The sequence below is a fragment of the Eptatretus burgeri genome, chromosome 9 (assembly GCF_056783735.1).
Source record: "Eptatretus burgeri isolate ZD-2024b chromosome 9, Ebu_testis_v1, whole genome shotgun sequence".
Classification (NCBI taxonomy): domain Eukaryota; kingdom Metazoa; phylum Chordata; class Myxini; order Myxiniformes; family Myxinidae; genus Eptatretus; species Eptatretus burgeri.
Window position 1 is genome coordinate 70,990,449 of NC_140969.1, and position 13,830 is coordinate 71,004,278.

General features: G+C 43.1%; 1 protein-coding gene across 4 annotated transcripts in view; it reads right to left on the reverse strand.

Moving 5' to 3' along the window:
- Positions 1-13,830, reverse strand: part of LOC147020320 (serine/threonine-protein kinase Sgk3-like) — a 90,573-nt gene that overhangs the window by 62,255 nt on the left and 14,488 nt on the right. Inside the window, exon 1 of one of the 4 annotated variants that reach the window (XM_085895619.1) lies at positions 6,189-7,086. The exons of the other annotated variants lie outside the window; for them this stretch is intronic. The gene's annotated coding sequence lies outside the window, so the exon portion shown is untranslated. Of the gene's footprint in view, positions 1-6,188; positions 7,087-13,830 lie in introns of those variants that run through there. 4 annotated transcript variants of the gene reach the window in all.

Genomic DNA, 13,830 nt, shown 5'->3' on the forward strand with positions numbered 1-13,830 from the left:
TCAGAGAGAGATTGAAAGACATAATATTCCAAGTGTTTGACCAGCTTGTGATTTTTTTTTAAGGTCTGAAGAGAAGAAAGGCTGCAGCCTGCCTGCCTGAAGGATGAGGCATGTCATGACAGAGGGTGGAGTCATCATCAGAAAATATATAAAGGGGGTTTTCCGGAGAGTCAGAGATCATTAATCAAGATCAGGAATAGGTCTGTGCCTCGAAAAATGCAGGGAGAGGAGATGAAAGGATTCCGTTGAGAGCCACACAGCTACGCGAGTCGAGCAAGTCAGTCATCCATGTGTAGAGTTGAGCTTGGATACTCTCGGCAAAGAGTTTCGAGAGCAAGGCAGGATGCCAGACTGTATCGACAGCTCGAGATATGTCTGGAGAGACCACCCTGATCTCATATCTGATATTGAGGGCTTTCATACATTATTGGATGAGTAGAAGCAGCATGTCCAAGGTAGAGTGACTTGGTCTGAAACCGAATTGATGGTCTGAGATGAGGTTGGTGGAGAAAAGGAAGGATTTCATCTCAACTGCGATGATGGATTCCATGACCTTGCTGATGATTGGAAGTCAGCTGATCAGTCTGTAGTTGAGAGGATCGGATTTTGCAGCTTTTTATGTAATGCAGTGATGATGGCTGATTTCCAAGAAGATGGAAGATGACCTCGGGCAAATAATATATGGGAAATGAAATGGTGCAGAGCAAGTTTTTAGCACACGTGAGCTGATGCTGTCTGGTCCAGTGGCAGAGTCAGATTCGATGGTTGTCAGAAACTTGTCCACCTTCTGTTGTGCAAAAGACACAGAGTCTCGGAGCAGTTGGGTGTGACTGGAAAGGATGGGTACCGAGAGCAAGGGGTTGATGACATAATATTTGGAAGCAAATGCAGAATTGAGGCATTCAGCCTTCTCACAAGCAGCTGTGGTGTCTTTTGAAGTGAGGGAAGAGATGGTGGGGAAGGATAATACTCCAGAGACTGACATGAAAAGGTGCCACCAGGTTTAAGAGGAGAGAGAGGTTTGAGAGTTCACCCTTGAGGTTGGCCAGATGTTGTTTTCTGGCTTTCATGACATACACACACACTTGTTCCGGGCTTTGTGGAATGATCTGAAGTTGCCTTTGGTCGGATTTGCCTTCCAGGAAGAGAAGGCTGGATGTTTGAAGGAAACTGCCTCACCACAGGATTCTGTGTACCACGGGCGAGAGGATAGGTATGATAACTGCAGACGAGATGGTATATATATATATATATATATATATATATATATATATATATATATATATATATATATATATATATATATATATATATATATATATATATATATATATATATATATATATATATATATATATATATAGGAAAGCAAGCTTGTGTGGAAGGATTCCCAGGCAGTGTAATAACTGGAGAGGTGCAGCTGAAGGATTAGTCTTGACATGAGAGGGCAGCTTGCGTGACCTGCCAGACTCTACAGCACTCTGACTATAGCCAGAGAGATGTTGACTCTCACAAGCACATGAACAGATGAACATTTTGGGGCAGAAGAGGAACAGGAGACTCATGGATCTCATTTGTAAGAAAATTATTCATTACCAAGTCCAGAAGGGAGGACGAGCCATTGTGAGAAATCAGGGATGGAAAGTGGTTAGTAGATGCTCGGAGTGCACCAGAGAGCAATGAAAATCCCAAAGCTTCCCACATGTTTTGTGGCTTCACTCTCATCGTATCTGGGAGAGTGTGCACCCATTCCCTTTATCTCTGGATGCCTCACCCCCCCTCCCCTTTTCAAAAAATCCTGGATCTGCCCCCTGAAGTATGGCATTATAATATTACACATGGTACAGTGCACTTATTTGTCCATAAATGAACATCACTAAAATACACTCTTCATGGATTACTCAACTGAGAGCAAATGTGTGGAAAATGGGAATTTTTCTTACCATTGCAGTGACGAGTACACTTCCTAAAGTAAGAGTTACACTTTATTATTTTAGGTTAGAATATGTGATTTTTATTTGTAAATAATGTACAAATCATCATTGGGGTAATCACTATTTCAGAGTATTTATTACAGCAAATTTGGCATGGCAGGTAACCTCAAGGTGTGCACACATTTAAGTACCTTTGTTTTTTCATTGAAGTTCACCCGAAACAGGGCTGAAAGCCAATATTTGTAAAAAGCTTAAAGTAAAAGAAGAAGAGGAAAACTGGCAAAACCTTCACCTTGTCATGAAATAGGGAAACCTCTTCACAGGACCACTGTGCAGGAGGGGGTAACTAGGCCAGGTAGAAAAATAAATTTTCCTACCCTATTGGGTGTTTTTTAGGAGAGACCATCCCTGTACTGGATGGCTGGTGGTTCCTAAAGGGAGCTCATCTGCCCTTTGCCAGGTGTTGTTTTTTTGTCCGGGCAGGGTGCCACAGTCACACCCCCCACGAGAAAAGCCAGTGAGGGGTGTCCGTTTAGTCGCCGACAACCCAACCATGAGGCAGGTAGCACTGGGTTACATGTTACTAGTGGCAGTCCCAAAAGACTGACTTGACCACAAAAGTCTCAATGCCTCTAACCTGTTCGGCCTGTGTTTGAATCCCAACCAATATCATCCTGGTGTTTCACAAGCAGGGTAAGGAATTAATGTATGTGCCGTCCCTTGGATAGACATCAAACCACGGTGTCTTTCACGAAGAGTCGGGAAGTTATTGACACCAGCACACTGATCCAATTACAAATTCCTACCAAAAAAAAAACAAAACAAGAAAAAGACCAATCAGAGATTGCAGACCCTCTCACCACAAGTTGTTTTGTGTGGTGTTTGTGTCCTGGTGTGTCACATAGTTAATAAGAGACATAACTAGAACTGCCACTTTTTAACTACTGGCAATGATGACCGGGTACCAAGAAGTCCCGCTTTGATCGGACACCTGACCCTGACCCATGACGTTCATTATTATTCAATTGAATTTATAATGGGATTAAAATGAATTCAATTCAAATCAAATGGAAGACCAAATAGGTACAGTCCTGCATTGGAGTAATCACAAGGAACCCAAACAAACAAAAAGTAAAGATGAAGTCATCAGGTGGAACCTGGATAGGATTCATATTTCAGCTGCTACTCCTCTGCCCTCAAAGCCATCCAGGCACAGCCAAGTGAGCCTTATTCAAAAAATAAAATAAAAAACAACCCAGATCAAGAAATTAGATAATTCTGGCTGCCAGACCATGTCTCACTCGATTGAAATTTAAAACATATATTTCCCATCATAATTGTGAAGTTTCACATCGATTGATGAAGTGCTTCAAGATAAATATATATATTTTAAAGATTTTTGCTCAATCCAATATGGTTGCCAGACCATGTGACCTATCAATTATTGCTGAACACCCTGGTATCCACAGGCCTTGGGGAACATTTGTGTGGTTTCCCGCTCTATCTTTCCAGCCATTCTGGAGAAGATTTTTTATAGGTTTTAGAGTAAATCCAATATGGCTGCCAAACCATGTGCTCTACTACGTCATATGTGTGAACGTGTTGTTTTTTCATGAATAAGCGGTCATACATGTAAAGTTTCGCCTCTGTTTAGCCATTTCAGAGAAGGAGATTTTTGAAGGTTTAAAAAAAAAAAAACGATGGCTGCTGAACCACTTGATGAATTATGTCATCAAATTTTTTCCGTGGACCAATTTATCCATAGATGACAATCAAAAATTTTCATACTGATCGGATGTAGCATTCTGTGTATGCAATTATAATGTCATGACAAAGGCACCTATGACATCATTTTTTTTAATCACTTATTCCCCATGAGGAGTACTTGCCATATGCCAAGATTCAACTTTTGCCTTGGTGCGGTTTCAGAAATACAGAGGTCCAAAGTTTTTCCTTTTTTCCAACATGACCACCACACCACATGAACGATCATTAAAGCATTCAACATGAGGAGTCGCTCCTTTGGTGAAAATTTCGTCTCAATCCAACAAGCGGTTGCAGAGAAAAACACTAATGTTCTGTGCGGAGAAAGAAGCAAGAAGACGTCGTGCAGAGCACGAAACTTGCAAAATCCAAAAATCAAATTTGACCTCAAAAATAATTGGTGGTTGAATTAAATGACCAAATATGCAACAACTCCTCAAATTTCAAGTCAATCGGACGAAAAATGAGGATTTTAGAAATTCGGCAAATTTGTTGATTTTTAGCCTGTGTTGACCTTTTGGCATCAAAGACAATAGGCTTCTTGCTTATGATGAAGTCTACCATGGAGTGAAGTTTCGTGAAGATCAACTTAAAATTGCGACCTCTCAGCAATAAACATAAAAACAGACAAACAGAATAACGCACACAACCAACCAATATACTTGAAAAATCTTCAATTTTCACAAGTAACAAGCAGACGAACAAGAAAAAGATGTCGAGCAGAGCACAATAGTTGCAAAATCCACCCCCCCTCTCCAAAGGTTGCCATGGACACATCAAATTGTCCATTTCATTAAGATTAAAACTGACTCTTAATCAAAGCTCATGTCCATCAGATGTAAATTTGATGATTTTAGAACTTTGACCTTGAGTTGACCTTTTGACCTCAAAAATAGTTGCTTTCCCAATTCAGTGATGGACTATGCAAATCCTGTTCAAATTTCAAGTTCATCGTATGTAAATAGACGATTTTTCAGTTGAAAATTGATTTTAGAAGTTTGACCTCAAGTTGACCTTTGACCTTTATATCTCAAAAATAGCTGGTTTCCAAATTCAGTAATACACTATGAAATTGCAGTTTAACTTTCAAATCGATCGGATGAAAAGTGACGATTTTTCAGAAAAAAAATTCATGATTTTAGAAGGATGACCTTGAGTTGACCTTTGACCTCAAAAATAGTTACTTTCCTAATTCAGTGATGGACTATGCTAACCTGGTTCAATTACAAGGCAATCGGATGAAAAATGATGATTTTAGAAATTCGACCTTAAGACGACCTTTGACCTCAAAATCAGTAGGATTCTCAGTTGAGACTACCTCTGCAACTTTCAATGAAGTTTCATGAAGATCAGTTTGAAATTTTGACCTGTAGGCGATAAACAGACAGACAGACAAACAGACAATAACAAAATTGACCAATATACTTGAAAAATCTTCTATTTAGCAAGTAACAAACAGAGAAACAGACCCAAATGCAATACCCTCTCCTCTGACGAGGTTAATAATAAAAAAAAAACTTGCTTTGATTCTAAACATCAAGTCTGGCCAGCCAGTTCATGAATAACTTCGGCCAAAAACATTCCGCAGCCAATCCCAGGAGGTATGAGTAATTGGCACCATTAAAAAGCTGCAGTAATGGTTATTCGAGCAAATTATAATTTAGATGCACATGTAGCCCTGGCCGACGCTAGAATTTACGAACAGTACATGGTATGAACCCTACATCTCTCAATCGACGGTATTTCTCGTATTCACATATTTTTGCCAGTTGGATTTGGAGAGACAGTGAGAATGTGGAAATTTGTCATAATTGAAAGACAAATTCCAACATGATCAAATTTTTTTTTTCATCAAAGTGTACTGATAATTAATTGGTACCCATATATCCTCACTGAACTAAAAGGTTAATCAATCAAATGGAACCAGTTTTTTTGTTGTTTTTTTTTACCAGGAGAACAAATCTATATTACAGTTTTTACTAACACTAAAGTTGGTAAGGAATTAATTATTAAGCACCGTAAACTGTTTATTAATTAAGCTCACTGATGATGTAAAAAAAAAAAATCTGAATCTTTCTTTCGACTACAGGCACATTCCGATGATCATCGAATCCATCTCATGATGTGTGCACGTGTGTTTAGAGCACGAGTTACAACAACCACATTAAACAGCAACAACAAAACATCGCACCAACAATTTGCATTCACCGGGAAGCTGCTCTGTTCACATGTGTGACCAACGTGCAAACAGGCCAGAAATTTAAACTATGCAAACCAAACAGACTGAGCCAACTCGGTGTCAAATGCAAAGCACAGTTGCGTGCGGACCTCAAAGGAATCCATTGTGCTTACAAAATTCCTCGAGTGAGCTGCAAACAAATTCCACAACGTCACAGCAAATCAAATTGCATTTGAAATGTTCCGACGACACTCTCAAGAACTTAACAAGACGTCATCCAAAGTGACCAGAATGCAAGCGATGAGGCAAACCTTCAATCGGTCTTTAAAATGTCGCTCAACTCGAACCCTGTCGAAAGAACGGCTCAAGAGGAGCCGTTTGGATTGGCCAGGACGGTAGAAGCGGTGGACCTATGTGAACCAGAGCCATCTCCAAGCCAACATGTAAAGGGCCAGTGCACACATACACACAACATAACATAATTTACGAAAGCTCAAATCACTAAACCTTGGAGTCTGTGAAAAGGAGGAGAAACGAGAATGAATTTAACATCCAAATAAAACTGGATCAGCAGTTGCATCAAAAGCCGAAGAGCAATGCGGCTGTCAGCCATCGCCAAGACAAAAGACAACTCCCAGAATACCGACAATATGTTCCACCCACACACAGACTGCACACACAACTCTTGCCGTTAGTCCAGTCTTTCACCAGCAAGCTCAACAGGAAACAGCAGCCCAAACCCAGAAGTGAACAAATGAGTTGCATAAAAATGTAGTGACATGGATTTAACGGATACACCGCCAGAGTAGAGAAGTGGACCGATGCACCGTAAATATTGGTCCACGACCCTGCGTTGGCGTAAGGATGCTAAACGTCCATATATTGTCAGTTAACCGAACCTAAAATGGACTTTGTGCTCTGAGCACTTGCCTCATGATGCCGTGACCCCAGGTTCCTTTATACTCTGACGATTTCTCCACTGGACATTCTTAACCTTCGTTTAACAACACTCTGGGTCATGAGATTTTCCCCAACCCGTGTATTAAGTACTATTGTTATCGGGATGCTGGCGAATCATTTCAATTTTGTGTAAGTGGCACTGAGAGATCGTGAATAGAATGCAAAGGTGGTGGGTTGTCTTCAGTCAGTTATTTAGTATAGTTTAGTACTGAAACACTAGCAGGTTATTTCGTACAATTTTGTTTGTTATGCATCACAAAGGTGGGTAGTGTCCGACTGCCAGTAACCTCTACTTAGCACAAGTGCAAGAGGAGATGGATTGATGTCTACCAATCATGTCACAACCATCGTCAGGAGGGGGGAGAGAGGGGGGAGAGAGAGAGAGGGAGGAGAGAGAGAGAGGGAGGAGAGAGAGAGAGAGAGGGAGGAGAGAGAGAGAGAGAGAGGGAGGAGAGAGAGAGAGAGAGAGGGGAGAGAGAGAGAGAGAGAGGGAGGAGAGAGAGAGAGAGAGAGAGGAGAGAGAGAGAGAGAGAGAGAGAGAGAGAGAGAGAGAGAGAGAGAGAGAGAGAGAGAGAGAGAGAGAGAGAGAGAGAGAGAGAGAGAGAGAGAGAGAGAGAGAGAGAGAGAGAGAGAGAGAGAGAGAGAGAGAGGGAGGAGAGAGAGAGAGAGAGAGAGAGAGAGAGAGAGAGAGAGAGAGAGAGAGAGAGAGAGAGAGAGAGAGAGAGAGAGAGAGAGAGAGAGAGAGAGAGAGAGAGAGAGAGAGAAGGAGAGAGAGAGAGGGAGGAGAGAGGAGAGAGGAGAGAGGAGAGAGGGAGAGAACGAACATAGGGAGGCCTTTCAACCAGAGTAAAATCCAGACATCGTCACGATTGAAGAATCTCCAAATTTACTATTTTTCTGGTGGCCGGGCATTATCCAGCAGGAATGTGTGTGCTGTAGCAAGAAGGTGTTTCCACTGGTGGAAGGACATCACGAGAAAAAGCAACAAGGGATGATCTGGATGCTTAATCAGAATCTCTCCGAGCAGTGGTTTCAGTTTCCTCAATGAAAGCCGGATTGTCCATCACACACACACACACACACACACACACACACACACACACACACACACACACACACACACACACACACACACACACACACACACACACACACACACACACACACACACACACACACACACACACACACACACACGATTGATTCATTGGTGAACGTCATCAAACACATTCTCATCTTGAGATGCACCAATGCATGTATTCTGTAAGGACTATGAAAGGGCATTGGTGAGGGCATTACATGTATTCTGTAAGGGCACATTGCTTGTAAGGGCTATGAAATGGAAAACTCACTGTATTATTCAATGGAGCAAACATTCATTCGCTTATATATCAGGGGAATATGAGTGATATTGTATTTTCACGGGTATCATTTTAGTGCCCACCCTAAAGTGCCCTTTCGAGGCATTGAAGGGTCAACCCCAAAGTGTGCACTGGCACCACATGTATACCAGAACAGGTGGAACAGGTGGATTATCTACTTATTGAACGTTATCATTGAACCAACTGGATTTTAAATAACATCAAAGCAACATCATCGTTCTCCTGAAACTCATTACGTGTAACATAGAATCCAAATCCTTAATATTGTTGCACTCTGCTGGATTTGAACCCACAATCTTTTGGATCCTAGTCCAGTTTCCTCACCATGAGGACACCCTCTAACTTTTGCAATCAATAACCTTTCCTTCAATTACTGAGGATCGTGGATAAGCATTTGTTCAGCTAATTGTTTCCATATTTTGTCATTTTTCTCATCTACAAATTGTAAAGAGAGTGTAAATGCTTTTATGGTAAAAAAAATTTTTACTGACACTTTTACTTTTACTTTTATGGTAAAATTTTTTTTTACTAAATGCAATAATGAGTAGATGGGAGAAGCAAGGAACAACAGAATTGAGGTGTGCAATTGGCCTGGATTTTGGAAGTTTAACCAGGAGGGGTTTACTGCAAGAACCTATTTGCCTGAGGAAGCTCGCTGGAGAGCGGGTGAAAAGTCGCCTACGACCAGGTCTGCTCTTCCTTATGACTTAAATTGGCAAAGTAGATCTACCTCGTTACTTTTTTGTTGAACCACCCCAATCTTATATCATATATACACATGTACATATATATATATATATATATATATATATATATATATATATATATATATATATATATATACATATACATATATATATATATATATATATATATACACACACATGTGCACACGCGCACGCGCACACACACACACACACACACACACACACACACACACACACACACACACACACACACACACACACACTCAGGAGGGTTCCAATATCTCACTCCCAGACACCAAGTGTTTCGGGTTTCGGGGGTCGTGAGGGGAGTACTCAGACCCACTTCCCGGCCAACGACCCTGAAGCCGTTGGGCCACAGATAACTCCGCAGCACGAAGGGTTGCTAGGCAACCACAGCCACAGAAATTTAATTCAGGCAGGGTCCAGCATCGAACTCCGCTTAACCTTCCCAGCAAATCAAACTCCCCAGATGGGGTACCGCACTCTCAACATCCCACTACAGTCAATCAAAACGGCTGAGAGATACAGTAAGTGGAATGTTGATGACTGACTCACCATAATGAAACAGCAGGACAGAACTTCCATCCAGTCTTTACACACTATGGTCTAATCAATGGAAAGAGACGATGGGGTACTTTGGAAAATGGTTTATAGGGGTATATCAGACACATTTAAAAGCAGGCAGTGTCACACACAAAATATCCTACCCCAAAGCACATCAGCCCTCTTAGTTAACTTATCACGATTCTACACACAGTAGGCACCTCAATCATCCCAGGGAAAAGGAGATAAGTAAGTAAAAAAGGAGACAAGCCGGTAGGTGGACATAGGTAGTCGACTACCCAATAGAATGTGACGCGATGGGCCCGTTCGATGGGGAATGACCTGAGGATTAAGCACAAGAAAATTAATGATTCTAGCTTCAAGGGTTAATGCTGCAGATTGTTTTTTCCTTAAAATACCCTCACATTTAGAGGTTTTTCGGCCGTTGCTAGGCAACGGAGGGGTCCATAGCAACGGTTCTTTCTCACACATAGCTAGGACATACTATGAACTTACCATACCAGTTTCATGTATATCTGACTCATAGTCTCTGAGATATAACGAACTTCGTTTTTTTATTGTTTTCGACCAGGGTTCATTTAAAGTCTATCTTCTCCGACAGTTTTCATAGGATTCGGCTGGAATTTTTTGACAATATGGCTGAATGTACTGCCCACAGTCGCTCATGGCCTGATTTTTGAAAAAATGAATTTTTTATGATTTTTCAAAAATTTCAAAGTCCCGTTGATAGGCAACGGTGGTGTCCAGAGCAACGGTTCTCATTTGCACACAACTAGGTCATGGTATGAACCTACCAACCAAGTTTTATCGAAATCGCCATTGTATTAACTGAAATCGCTATTTTAAATACTGATAAGAAGGGTAAAAAAAAAAAAATCTCAAAAAAAATTTTTTTGAGATTTTTTTTTTCGACAAGATCGACGACCCAACGGACAGAGAAAAAAAACGGGCGTATTTTCGGCCCTTCGCTCACCCGACTCAAGTCGGTGGGATTTCATTGGTCTCAATATGGAAAAGGGGGTGGGGGGAGGGGGTGGACAAAGAGAAGTATAGAGGATGTGGTGTACAGTGTTGGAAGAGATGCAGGTGAATGCTTGTAATGTTTTGGAGGAGATCGTGATATGCGAGTTAGTAACTCAGCCCTAGACAGCACTATGGCTTAATTGAGTCCTCTTATGTGTTCCAAATGAAGGAATTAGAATTAGGGAAAGCCAAAGACAGAAAGTGAAAGTCAGTGTGTTTGTCTGCGCATCCAGGGAAACTACCCACCCATCAGCTTTCCGCTGCACCTCATCACCAGCCCTAAATTCTTTCAGGTTCAGCCTCACAGGTTCATCCTTGAATTCACTTTCTCCAGACACTCACAAGCCTTCGGTCTTTGAATACTTGTCCTGTGTGGTTCAAACTCACTGGAGGGCTGTCCCCACATTGGTTTGTCCTCTTTTCAAGCGATGCTCATTGGGTCGAGCCCAGCTCCTGCAATGGAGTCGTAATCCAAGCCCAGGCATCCCCGGCACTGTCCGACTGGATGAGTTTTTTCTTTTCTGGAGGATACCCGGTGCTGCCCAGCTGGGTGAGTTTTTTTCTGGCATTAGTTTCAGGACATATTGGACATTGAAAAACGAGGGAGTTATTGGCCTCATAGTGGTTATCTTTTGCTTTGTGGGATGGCGGCAGCTCTGCCTGTTCCCACATCCCAAAATACACTTTGGAGCAGTTTTTAGTGGCCTCAAAATGGACCTCAAGGCCAACGTGTAGTAGCTTAAAACTTTGCACAGATTCTGAAGTACCTACACCCAAAATTTGGAGCCTTGAGATGATTTGGTTTGGCAGTGTAAGAAAAACGTACAAACACACAAAAAACACAAACACTTGAAATATATATATATATATATATATATATATATATATATATATATATATATATATATATATATATATATATATATATTGTTGTGGTTCTCGGAACCACATGCATGCAACATATAGTGGTCCCAAGACAGTTATTCAATTAAGATACGTGTAGATAGTCCCTTCCCTTTTGTCTCGCGGGACAATAGGGGCGTGCGTTGTGAGGATCTCATAGCTCGGTTTGCTTACATCATTTCTTCTTCATTTCATTTCTAACTTCATTCCTACTCTTCTTTTCTGATTATTCCTGAGGTAAATATGAGCCACGTGCGCCCTTCGCTGTGAGATGGGTCCTCAGCAAAGGCCAAGCAGGCATTACGCTGGACACCTCTCCGTAGAAAGCACACTCAACACGACGCCCACGCTGCATGGAACACGTACCGAGGAGACGGAAGAAACAGCACCTGAGAAAGGATGCTCAAACACCACATGAGCATCGACAGCACAGATCTCCCATCCTCAAGCGATCCCCCACTCGAGGCCGATAATAGTAAAATGACAACCACGCCACATTGTGCATGATACGGGCGGCACGTACTTTTAAACCCATTTCTGGACGAGCTATATCGGCATTCATTTTTTCCCTCCATTTCTCCATCTGACACATACTGTATCTATATCCTTTTCATTCTAAACCTCCATATAATTATTATATTCGAGCGTTCCCCTAAATATCTGATACATATCGGTGTTGGTTCAGCGCACACGATCAGAAAATCCGGTGAATGCGCGCACTGACCACGTGGGCCATGGGAATGTGCTCGAAGCGCCCTGTACGGAATGTGCTCAAAGGCAGACCAGCGCTTAGCTCGTCACACCTTATTGGACACATCTTACTGTCTAAGCATGGGTTCGCCATTACATCGTACCTTCGGTCCTCGCTGGCGGCAGCGGATGTTCCCCACGGATGGCGAACGTCTTCTCGCCTCTACGGCCAGTGAAGCTGTGATCAGGCAGAGGCATGTTGTATAGCTCGAGCCGCGTGGTGCACACGGAGCAGGCGCGTTGACCGGCGCTGGTCGGGGCGCCCAAGCAGGCATGCAGGACCGACGCCACTCTCAGCCGGTCATCAGGGCATGGCCTGGGGGTTCGTGCAAAGCAATTCATGGTGCGGAGTTCGGTGTGGGCGATTCGTGTCATGTCGTGAGGTCGGAGCGGGATATTTTTGCGGCATGGGGTCATCTTGCCGGAAATGGAATGTTGCGGTTTCCGGCCATCGTGGTCGGGCCACACAGGGGGTCAGGGCCAAACAAAGCGCCCAATTTGGGTGACGACACAACGCTTCGGGGTGCCCCCCCCGCCCTGCGCCGCGGGGCCTATAAAGGTCCGAGCGGAGCCTTCGCGCTCTCTCTCTCTCTCTCTCTCTCTCTCTCTCTCTCTCTCTCTCTCTCTCTCTCTCTCTCTCTCTCTCTCTCTCTCTCTCTCTGCCCTGCCTCGCCTCCCCCTCAAGTTGGACTTCGACTCCGCCTCCTCTTCCCCGCCCACACGACGCTGACTCCACCCACCCACCTGGTCCCGCCTACCACTCCGTCCACTCGCTCTGACTCCACCCTCCCAACTCAAGCCCCTCCTTCACACCCACGGTCTCAACGCGAGCTGCCCGAAGCAAGAGACGACACGCCAGCTGTCACGGGGGTACCACACCATGGAGCATCCCCCCCGAATGTATTGGTGGCACGTTCGGGCAATCAATTATACAAAGGTACTGAGAGACCATAGCCTCAACTCCTCTCCTGTCTTGCTGCAATACCTCCTCTTCATCTTTTCTGTGTCTGTGCGTGTGCATGTGTGTGTCCTGGTGCCTGTCTATATAAGTAAGACTGCAGAACATTATTATTATCATTATTATTGTTTATTATTATTTTCGGGTTAAATCTGCTCCATGTCCGCTTTCATAAGTTGCTTGTTTATTGCCGCACCTCTCACATTTATTGCTTTCCCTGCACAACACGCTCCAATAAACCTATTCCCTGTACCACATACTTTTCCTCGCCCCATTGTAAATAAATTATTATTAGAAAAGTTCCCTTCTCGTTTTTGATCTTTTCCTTCATTGATCCAGCATGGTCCAAATCTTAGTTTAGCTGGGACTTTATTCCCAACGATCCGTTCCTTTTGGCTCGTACGTCCTTGGCAGTGTTGCTCGGTTGCATCCGATCCGGTAAAGTGATGCGGTCCGGTAAAGTGATCCGGTTCGGACAAGGCGTACCGAGGGCGTGTTCCCCGGTAATTAAATCATGTGATTAATAAGGTAACCCGGTTAACCCATAGACGGGAGGACCCTAGGTCACGCGGTTGAGTTATTGGCGTCCATGGTTGGTTAAGCGACCCGCTGCGTCACGGAATTATCCGTGTACGACGGCCTACAATTCCGGGGAGTCTGGTGGGAGCCGAGATAGGCTTTCCCC